This window comes from Oncorhynchus tshawytscha, linkage group LG26 (genome assembly GCF_018296145.1).
Source record: "Oncorhynchus tshawytscha isolate Ot180627B linkage group LG26, Otsh_v2.0, whole genome shotgun sequence".
Classification (NCBI taxonomy): Eukaryota; Metazoa; Chordata; class Actinopteri; order Salmoniformes; family Salmonidae; genus Oncorhynchus; species Oncorhynchus tshawytscha.
Window position 1 is genome coordinate 34,046,291 of NC_056454.1, and position 8,164 is coordinate 34,054,454.

Consider the following 8,164-nt stretch of genomic DNA (forward strand, 5'->3'; position numbering starts at 1 on the left):
AGAGGAGGAAACTTTAGAAGAAACAAAATTACAAAATTAAATTGAGCAAAAAATTGGTCACCTTTTACTCAAATTGGAAAGTATTTACAATGTGTCAAACAAGTGGATCAATGAGGTAGTAGAGGAACTGCAGTTCATATCGTACTCTGTGTCAGGTCCAGTCATAAAATACATGATTAATTCCTGTTTAAGGAAACATTACATAATCTCAGATTTGGTTCAAGATGTCTGTGAGACAAATCCCATGAGCACAGTTTTAGGGCCGGATGGAGCCCTCGCCACACCGTACAAGAGGAAGCAGTTTTTTAAGAAAAAGGTTTCTGTGGTGGAGCCGGTAGAATATATACTTTTCTGTGGTGCAGTCACTGTTACAAGTACAGAGCAACAAGGACATTCAGGAGAAATCTTTAGAAATTAGGTCTACAAGTTTTTCTCGATACAAGTCTTTTTATGATGGCACACATTTCAAAGAAAATGACTGTTTATCAGGAGATTAATTAACCCTATCTTTACTTCTCTATGTTGATGACTTTGAAGTGTGCAATCCCCTTGGAACATCCTGCAAAAAACACAATATCCCAGGAGTCTATTGGGTGTTGGCAAATGTCCCATTACAGTTTAGGTCTACACTCAAATCTATTTACTTAGCTGTTCTCCGCAAGGCTGTTGATGTTAAAATATATGGATATGGGAAGGTGCTAGAGCCACTTTTAAAAGATCTTGCACAATTGGAGGAGGAAGGACTTTTCATTCCTGTGCTGGGAAAGATACTGAAGGGCACTGTTGTTTGTTTGGCGGCAGATAATCTTGGAGCCCACTCTATTGGTGGATTTGTAGAGAGTTTTAGTGAAACGCATGTCTGTAGGTTTTTGGTTGAGCTATCTAAAAGAAGTGAGATCTGGGGAATTCCAACTCAGAACAAAGCAGCAACATTCTGAACAAATACAGACAGTTTTAGAAAAACCCACCTTAATACATTGCTATGCTGTGATAAAGCAGTGTGCTTTGACTGAAAAACTGAAAAATGTTGACGTGCTGTCTGGCTATCCACCAGATGTGCTGCATTACTTTTTTGAGGGAATCCTGCCTCTCGAACTGGCATTGTGCTTAAAGGTTTTAATCAAGAATAAATATTTTACTCTGTTGGAACTCAACAATCTTATCGCCCAGTTCCCCTATAAGTGGAGTGATAAAACGGACTGCCCACAATCAATTCCTCTTGACTTGATGAATCCAAGGAAAATAAGTATTGGAGGAAATGCTCATGAAAACTGGTGCCTACTGCGTCTGCTTCCATTCATTATAGGAACTAAAATACCTGTCGATGAACCATCAATGGAAATTCTTATGGACCTCAAATATATTGTTGAATTTGTGGTTTCGCCAATTCACACAGAAGAATCAATTTGGTACTTTGACAGCAAGATTTCCGAGCACAGGCATAGATTCTTAGAGGTTTTTCCTCAGGATAGTCTTATTCCGAAACATAATTTCATTGGACACAACCCACAGCTGATAAAGGCATTTGTACCCCTAGTAGCTTTTTGGACTATGCGCTTTGAAGCTAAACACAGATTTTTTAAAGCGGATTGTTCGACAGACCAACAGGTTTCAAAACATTTTTTGCTGTCTCTTGCAGTGAAGCATCAACTAATTGCTTGCGTACCATCTGCATGGCACAAATCTTGTCAAGCCTGCCCTATCTGCCACAAAGCTTTTGTTTGGATGTCAAACACACCTGCAATGGTACCAGCTACTCGGTTGAAATGATCCTAACCTACGGATCCACTGGAGGTCTTCCAGACTTTGTTGAAATACTTCTAATGATCATTGTTCATGGTGAACTTGCTTTTATTGCCAAGTGTCAGAATGCTTGGTATAATGAGCACCTTAGGGGGTTTGAGCTGGAATCCACACAGAAGGTTAAGGTCTTTGAGCAAAAGGATTTGGCAGACATCTCCCCACTAACAGCATATGCTGTTGGCCAAAAGCGCATGGTAACTCTGAAGCACCATATTTGCCTGCAATATTAGGTAACAATCTTTTACAAAGGAATAGTTTTAAATGTTTGAGCCCACTCAGATACAAAATACAACTGAATGAAAATAGTCAATGTAGGTAAAAAATGTATATTGATTTAAATATGTTGTGTTGTCTTGACCTAATAATCTAATCTATAATTAAATATGCATTAAAGATTAGTCTGAACATTGTCACTCTACATATGCTTTGGGAGGGGTCTCCCAATAGCATTCTGGCTCTCAGATCATCTTTTGTCCTTATCTGTTCAGAATTTTTTCTCTCTCTCTCGCTCTCTCTCGCTCTCTCTCTCTGTCTCTCTCTCGCTCTCTCTCTCTCTCTCTCTCTCTCTCTCTCTCTCTCTCTCTCTCTCTCTCGCTCTCTCTCGCTCTCTCTCTCTCTCTCTCTCTCTCTCTCTCTCTCTCTCTCTCTGTCTCTCTCTCTCTCTCTCGCTCTCTCTCGCTCTCTCTCTCTCTCTCTCTCTCTCTCTCTCTCTCTCTCTCTCTCTCTCTCTCTCTCTCTCTCTCTCTCTCTGTCTCTCTCTCTTTCTCTCTCGCTCTCTCTCGCTCTCTCTCTCTCTCTCTCTCTCTCTCTCTCCCTCTCTCTCTCTCTCTCTCTCTCTCTCTGTCTCTCTCTCTCTCTGTCTCTCTCTCTCTCTCTCTCTCTCTCTGTCTCTCTCTCTCTCTCTCTCTCTCTCTCTCTCTCTCTCTCTGTCTCTCTCTCTCTCTCTCTCTCTCTCTCTCTCTCTCTCTCTCTCTCGCTCTCTCTCGCTCTCTCTCTCTCTCTCTCTCTCTCTCTCGCTCTCTCTCGCTCTCTCTCTCTCTCTCTCTCTCGCTCTCTCTCTCTCCCTCTCTCTCTCTCTCTCTCTCTCTCTCTGTCTCTCTCTCTCTCTGTCTCTCTCTGTCTCTCTCTCGCTCTCTCTCTCGCTCTCTCTCTCTCCCTCTCTCTCTCTCTCTCTCTCTCTCTCTCTCTCTCTCTCTCTCTCTCTCTCTCTCTCGCTCTCTCTCGCTCTCTCTCGCTCTCTCTCTCTCTCTCTCTCGCTCTCTCTCGCTCTCTCTCTCTCTCTCTCTCGCTCTCTCTCTCTCCTCTCTCTCTCTCTCTCTGTCTCTCTCTCTCTCTCTGTCTCTCTCTGTCTCTCTGCTCTCTCTCGCTCTCTCTCTCTCTCTCTCTCTCTCTCTCTCTCTCTCTCTCTCTCTCTCTCTCTCTCTCTCTGTCTCTCTCTGTCTCTCTCTCTCTCTCTCTCTCTCTCTCTCTCTCTCTCTCTCTCAGATTAAGGAAGAGTTCAGAAGAATTACAACTGTTGCTCTTGAGTCCACCTTTATGCATAAGCTGGATGAATATACACCAAAACTATTGGACTTGTTTAAGTCAAAAGGAGGAGCAGTAAAGGCGGACATGCAGAAAATCCTTGAAGTTCTGTGCAGGGTATACACAGTAACACCTTCACAATAGTATATAAGTTATACTGTGTATTTATTTGCCGGTATTAAATGCAATTATTTGTATAACATCATATTACAGTGCAACACCATCCAGGAAAGAAGAGACAGTGTGATCCGTGGCTTGATCATAAACCTCGGCGAGAGGGTTGAAGACTTGATCACAGAATACAAGGTAAAGGGTTTTATTTCTGTATCCTTATTTATCTTTAAATGAGGTATCTTTTCTCTCTCTCCTTTCAAGTAGCACAGTTAAGCTAGTAGCCTAGCCTGTTATTTCTTTTCTTTTTTCACTCAGGATGCTGACGACACCATGATCCGAGAGGACCTCGTTCAGCATGTGAGGAAGGTGTTCACTGTGAAGGATCTGCACCAGAATATAGAGAATGGAATCTGCATCGAAGGAGCAGAGGTCCTGGCTGGTATTCCCAGTGTTACAGTCATGTACGTTGCTTATGGGCCTCATCTATGGCTTAAATCTAAGGTACAAAGAACTGAAATATACCTTTGAGGTGGTCCAAAATGTATTCTTGGAACTTGATGATCACAGGACCTCCCCACGGGTCCAAGATATCTATGAGAACTCTCAAAGGGCCACTCACAAACTGTGGTCTAAACCCTACGCAGTAAGCTGAAAAGCTAGTTGCTAGGTGGTATAGAAGCTGCAGTTTACATTATGCTCTTTGTTAGGTGAAGTCCTAAGAGACATTGTCAATTCCTGTTTTAAAAAACAGCTTTGTTTTAAAACTTACTCCACATGCACTAGTGGATATCTGAGATTAATTGTCAGGTGCAAGCTATCTGGATGCAACTTTACCTAAGGAAGCAAGGTGGAGTTATACCCAGAATGCTTATACCTGCCAAAATAATATGTCCATATGGGCTTCACTAGTGCATATGGAGTCAGGTTTAAGGGAGAATTTGGCATATAATTTGTAACAATATGTGCAATGTATGTTTTGAAAACCCTTGTTTTGATTAATCTTAAACAGTTTGAATGAGGTTGTATTTTAGTTAAAGTTCATATTGTGCTTTGTGTAAAGTCTATAAAGACAAATGGTTAATTAACATTTCTGTTAAAATATTGCTTTGGTGTTAAGGGGCACACAGACCGCCAGAAAATTATTGCCAAAATGTACAAGATGTGAGGTCAAAGTGCTAATCCCAAACTATCACCTAAACTTTATGAAGTTGTTATGAAGATCTAAAATGATTTGTAGTCAGGTGCAAGCTATCTTGATATAACTTTACCTAAGGAGGCAAGGTGTAGTTATACCTAGAATGCTTACAGATTACAAAATACGATTGCCTTAAGGAGTAGGGCTTAAGGGGAAATTTGAGATTGAAGTTTGAAGAAATTATAAAATTATATTAAAAAAAAATCAAAATAAAGGTGTGGAAGTTTGAAGTTGAACACTGTTGTTTCTTTTTGCATATTCCCTTGTATAGAAATAATCTTGTTTTGTAAATTATCCCAAGTATATGGAGGTTACTATTTACATCAGCTTTTTAAGTTTAGTTGTGAGTATATATATTTGACTAGTAGGAACCCAATTGAAATACATTTTACTAACCTGAGTACCATAAGTAACTGAGCAAAACACATTTGTTGATAAAACATAGAATATAATTTATGATACTGAGTAAATTGAGCAAATTAAACATACAATATTTGTTCTGTAACGGATTACATTAAGTATATCAAACTTATAACATTCGTTCTAGGACTTGAAGGATTTAAGCAGGTCAACAAAAAACAACAACTTCTGAACCTGATAAAATTAAGTTGAATGAAAGGAACTTTTGAGGTCCAGTTAGTTGATTGCACTTCATATATTAGAGTTTGTAATATCCTCCTTGTTGGATTTACTTAAAAAGCTGATGCAAATAGTTACCTACATTTTTTTAAAGTAAAAGGGACGCAATATTTTTTACAGTGTAGGAGGAATAAAACTGGATGAGGAACAGCCAAACTCAGCTAACACAGTGAGGTTTCTGAAGACAGTTTACTGTCAAAAGTCATACACCACGGGAAGACTGAGCACAGCAACAAGACACAAGGTAGTTATACTTCATCAGCAAGGTCTCTCCCAGGCAGACATGTCAAGGCAGACAGGGGTTTCCAGATGTCCAAGCTCTTTTGAAGAAGCACAAAGAAACGGGCAACGTTGTGGACCGTAGACGAACTGGTCGGCCAAGGAAACTTACTGCAGCAGATGAAAGTTACATCAAGTTTACTTCCCTTTGCAATCGGAAGATGTCCAGCAGTGCCAGAATTGGCAGAAAACATTGGGCCCCTTGTACACCCATCTACTGTCCGGAGAAGTCTGGTCAGAAGTGGCCTTCATGGAAGACTTGAGGCCAAAAAAACATACCTCCAATGTGGAAACAAGGTCAACCGGCTCAACTATGCACGAAAACATAGAAACTGGGGTGCAGAAAAATGGCAGCAGGTGATCTGGACTGATGAGTCAAAATTTGAAATATTTGACTCTAGCAGAAGGCAGTTTGTTCGCCGAAGGCCTGGAGTGCGATACACAATAGAGTGTCTGCAGGCAACAGTGAAGCATGGTGAAGGTTCCTTGCAAGTTTGGGGCTGCATTTCTCTAAATGGAGTTGGGGATTTGGTCGGAATTAATGGTCTCCTCAATGTACAGGAAGATACTTATCCATCATGCAATACCATCAGGGAGGCATTTGATTAGCCCCAAATTTATTATGCAGCATGACAACAACCCCAAACATACAGCGAAAGTCATTAAGAACTATCTTCAGCGTAAAGAAGAACAAGTTGTCCTGGAAGTGATGGTATGGCCCCCATAGAGCCCTGATCTCAACATCCTCAAGTCTGTCTGGGATTACAAGGAGAGAAGCACCTGAGGCTGCCTAAAGCCACAGAAGAGCTGTGGTTAGTTCTCCAAGATGTTTGGGCCAACCTACCTGCCGAGTTCCTTCAAAAGCTGTGTGCAAGTATACCTAGAATAATTGATGCTGTTTTGAAGGCAAATGGTGGTCACACCAAATATTGATTTGATGTAGATTTTTTTTCTGTTCACTCACTTTGCATTTTGTAATTTGATAAATATAATCTATTAACATGTCTATTTTTGAAAGCATTCTTACTTTACAGCATTTTTTCACACCTGCCTAAAACTCTTGCACTGTACTGTATACCTAAATGCTAATAAAATACAAATTAAATGTACATGAAATGCATTAAATATAACATTTGTAAAATATGTTCGTGAAGCATGATTTAAGTATATTTAAATATATATATTTTCCCCTGCTTGGGACTAACGAGTATTGCGATACTGGTATCATCCCGGTCCTACTATGAGGTCGAAATAACCCTCTGAAATGGTGAAAATGATGATAATGCACTTTTTGTGTAAGAGCTGTTCGAAAATAATGCCTAGAATTTCAGCCTGTTCAGGTGGGATGGAACGTTTGGCCCACATAATGATGTCACAGCGTGATCCGATTACAATTGACCATATTTACAATGTGTAGGAATACTGGATTGATGGAGGTAGATATACAGTATATAGGACTAAGGTGGCTAGGCAACAGGATATACTGTAAGATAAAGTAGCAGCAGCGCCTGTACTGTATGTGAGAGTGTGTGTAGATTCAGTAGAAATGTATAATGCATTTGTAAGGCCCTTTGCAAAGTTAAAGGTCAATAAAAACAATGTAAAGGTCAATAAATATACAGGGTCAACTCAGATAGTCCGTGTAGCAATTTTGTGACACCAATCAGGCCCCCGAGGACTGGAGTTGCCCAAGCCTGGTCTAGTGTGTCTGGGATGGTGGAGTTAATGTGTGGAATAACCAGCCTATCAAAGCACTTCATGATTACAGCAGTGAGTGCTCTAGGGCAACAGGAACTCGGGACAGGAATGATGGTAGTCGTCTATTAAAACATACAGAGATTACAGACTGGGACAAAGAGAGGTAAACATTTCTGTGAATTGTTTTTTATTTATTTTTAACTAGGCAAGTCAGTTAAGAACAAATTCTTATTTACAATGACGGCCTAGGAACAGGGGCAGAACGACAGATCTTTGCATTGTCAGCTCAGGGATTCGATTTAGCAACCCTTTGGTTACTGGCCCAACACTCTAACCACTAGGCTACCTGCCGCCCATTATGCCTGCCAGCTGTTCTGTGCATGCTCTGAGAATGCGCCCTGGAATAACGTCTGGCCCTACTGCCTTGCGAGTGTTGACCTGATCAAAGACCTTTCTCACATCGTCCTTGGAAAGCGAGATCACCCAATCCTTTTTTGTCGGTGATGGCCCTCACACCAAGCACAATGTTGTTGTTGTCAAAGAGTGCATAAAATGCATTGAGTTCGTCTGGTAGAGAGACATCGTTGGACAGATCACGGTTGGGTTTGCCATGATTCTGCGGAGGCCATAGTGGGACTTCTTGTACTTATTGCTGTCCTCGGCCATAGCCTCAGGGTTGTCTACGATAGCTCCGTGTCTGGTAGCCCTGTCCTTTTGTTTAGCTCCAACCTCTGTGTTAATCCAGGGCTTTTGATTGGGGAAGCGAACCCTCACTGTGGGGACAACATTGCCAATGGATTTTTTTTTGGAGGTCATTTTTACCCATTTTTCCCAAATGTCATGATATCCAATTGGTAGTTACAGTCTTGTCCCATCACCGCAACTCCCGTACGGAATCAGGAGAGGTGAAGG

General features: G+C 41.0%; 1 long non-coding RNA gene across 1 annotated transcript; it reads left to right on the plus strand.

The window, feature by feature from the left end:
* Positions 1 to 3,286: 3,286 nt before the first annotated feature.
* LOC112224950 lies at positions 3,287 to 4,857 on the plus strand. The gene is made up of 3 exons (XR_002949514.2): positions 3,287 to 3,444; positions 3,541 to 3,633; positions 3,757 to 4,857. It is a non-coding gene; the product is annotated as an uncharacterized LOC112224950 (long non-coding RNA).
* Positions 4,858 to 8,164: the final 3,307 nt, after the last annotated feature.